The 3097-nt window shown below is 39.7% G+C and overlaps 1 pseudogene; it reads right to left on the reverse strand.

Moving 5' to 3' along the window:
* Positions 1 to 496: 496 nt before the first annotated feature.
* On the reverse strand, positions 497 to 2303 carry LOC111156790 (annotated as a pseudogene).
* Between the last annotated feature and the right edge of the window lie 794 nt (positions 2304 to 3097).

Consider the following 3097-nt stretch of genomic DNA (forward strand, 5'->3'; position numbering starts at 1 on the left):
GATTTTGCTTCAAGTACTGGGAAGGGCTGCTGTTAGGTGGGTATACCTTTAGGACTTTTAGGTGCACTTGGAGAACTTACCCCTTTATCATTATGTAATGTTCTACTTTAAGTTTTATAATATTTCTTATTCTGAAGTACGCTTTGACTGAATTTAATATAGCAACTCCAGCTGTGGTTCTTTTGTGGGAAAGATAGGTGACACCATGCATGGTACATGCTTTTACTTTTAACCTATCGACGTCTATATTTAAAGTGAGTCTCCTATAGGCAACATATAACTGAGTCTTGTCTCTGTATCCAACTTAACAATCCTTGCCTTTTAACTGATCTATTTAAAGTGCTTATAGTTATGATTGGATTAAAAGCTACTATTTTGCTAGCTGTTTTTTATTTGCTCTATTTTTTTTCTTTTTTCCTTTGGTTCATTTTCTGCCTTCTCTAAGTTATTAGGCATTTGTATCATTCCATTTTATCTCTTATTTATACCTCTCTTTTTAACAATGGATAATTAATTTATGAAAATAGTTGATTAAAGCATCTGCACTAGTGACTTCCATCTTTACTCCTGGCTCAATGCAGGCAGAAGTAATGGACTTTACAGTTTCAGAAGGACTGTACAAGTCAAAGATTTTCATCTGGAAATGCTGCCATATCTTAAGTCCTTCGCCAGAGGTTTTCTCACAGTGATTCCCAGTCTTGGTAGGCATCCAACCAGTTCTTTCACTTTAAGGTTCTTTCCTTTGCACCTCTGGTCAAGTCAGCATACACCTCCAGGGATTTTATATCGCGGATGGTTACGGGCGATTCTAACTCAGTGAACCACCACCTCTGGTTCCACACATCTTTCCAGTATCCTTCAAACCATGACTGCCTGGGCGCCTGCGTGGCTCAGTCGGTTGAGTGGCTGCCTTCTGCTCCAGTCCTGATCCCAGGGTTTTGGGATGGAGTCCCGCATCTCCCTGCTGGGAGAGGCTGCTTCTCCCTCAGTCTCCCCCACTCTGTTTCCTCCCCTCTGCTCATGCTCTCTCTCTCTCACTCGCTCTCTTGCTGTTACTCTATCTTAAATAAAAACAAAACAAAACAAAACCACAAAACCATGACTGCCCTGTGGTTGCGGTACGATTTCTTGACCAACATGTTCCTCCCGAAAAAGGAGCAGTGGTGAGCCAGGAGCTGGCCTCAGTGTCTTTTGCACAAAGGCTAGATACCTCCTCTTTAACGTTTTTTTTTTTAGAGGAGGGGGAGGGTCAGAGAAAGGGGTGGCGAGAGGATCTCCACGTCCAAAGCAGAACCCTATGTGGGGCTCGATATCATGACCCTGAGATCATGACCTGAACCAAAATCAAGAGTCAGACACCTAATTGATTGAACCACCCAGGCGTCCCTTTAACATTTGGTTTAATGGTTAATGAGTCTATCTTTGAATATTATACCACTTCATACACAATATAACATATTCCCAAATTCTCCCATTCCTTGTACCACGGTTATCTCGTATTTTACTTTTATTAATAGGATAAACACAGAATTAAATTTTTGCTTTAAATAGCTTTTAAAGCAATAAGAAATAAAAATATATTCCATTTTGCCTTCATTCTTCATTCTTTGTATAAATCCAAGTTTTTGATCATATCATGTTTCTTCTACCCAAGAAATTTCTTCACCATTTCTTATAGAGCAGATCTATGGTAATGAGTTATCTTAAGTTTTGTTTGTCTGAGACTTTTTTCACTTAAAAAGTTTATTTGAAATTTTGTCTGAGAAAGGTATCCGCACTTCACCTTTGAAATATATTTTTAAGTCAGTTTTTTTTTTCCTTTTCAGCACTTTACAGATACCATTCTGCTGTCTTCTTGTTTGCATGATTTCTACTGAGAAGTCCATTGTATTTATCCTGATACACTTATGCGATGTCATTTTTTCCTCTGGCTGCCTTTAAGGTTTCCTGTCTTTGACTTTCTTCATGAAGTTTGAATATGTCCTTCACAGGTGCTGGGTTTGGGGGAAAGTCTTAATTTCTTCAAATATTTTTCTCCTGAATTCCATTTATGCATATGCTATATCATTTGATGTCCAATAACTTTTGGATGCTCTATTTGTTTTTTGGGGTTTTTTTTTTTTTTTGGCATTCTTCTCTTTTTTTCCCCTTTGTGTTTCTGGGCAATCTCTATTGATCTACATTTTCAAGCTCACTGGCTCTTTCCTTAGCTATATCAAATCTACTTTGTTGCTCTGTTGAAGGTACTCTTCGTCTGTTACAGAATTGTTCTTCTTAGTTTCCATGTCTCTCTGACCACTCATGTTGTCTACCTTTTCCACTAGAGCCTTTAACATACTAACCATAGCTATTTTAAATTCCCCATCTGATAGTTCTTGACATGTATGTCATATCTGAGTCTGGTTCTGTTAACTCCTTTGTCATTTTAAACTGTGTTTTGCCCTCCTTCTTTGTATGTCTTGTAAATCTTTTGTTGCAAGTCAGACATATTAGTCAAGACAACAGATATTGAGAGAAATAATTATTATGCTTAGAGATGAGCACACCTTTCCTTCTGGTGTAGGAGTTCATTTTAATCTAGTCGGGAGTTGGGCTGGGTTTGAAATTTGCCTCCTAATTGGCTTTGGGTCTCCCCACTGGCTTAGGCATTTTCCTCTGTGGGACAGACAGGGAATTTGTCTCTTGCCACTCTCCTAGCTGTATTCCACGCTTACTTGTATTTGACACCTGATAGGGTGATGGGGGTAGAGGACCCGGGGAAGGAGGTGTCTGACATGCTTAGTAAGCCTCATACTTGGGCAGGTATTGTGAAGCTGGGTCTTGTTGCTGCGACCTTCTCAAGATGTGACATTCTTGCTCCTTCTCCAAAGATTAGGCCGGGCCTACCCAGAGTCTCACCTCTCTCCCAAGGAACTCTGTCTACACTTTTGTTCCCTTTTCCCTGCATATTAAGGCTCTGGTTTCTCTGAGATGATACTGATGATGAGTGTGGCAATATGTCAGCAGTGCCTCCTATTCTTTCCCCTTCTTCAACCAATATCATGGGGAAGTTTTTTTGGGCTCTTCCCCAACTTTCCCTGTGAATTCCTAGAGGAAA

Source organism: Enhydra lutris, unplaced genomic scaffold (genome assembly GCF_002288905.1).
Source record: "Enhydra lutris kenyoni isolate GAN:26980312 unplaced genomic scaffold, ASM228890v2 scaffoldscaffold49, whole genome shotgun sequence".
Taxonomy (NCBI): Eukaryota; Metazoa; Chordata; class Mammalia; order Carnivora; family Mustelidae; genus Enhydra; species Enhydra lutris.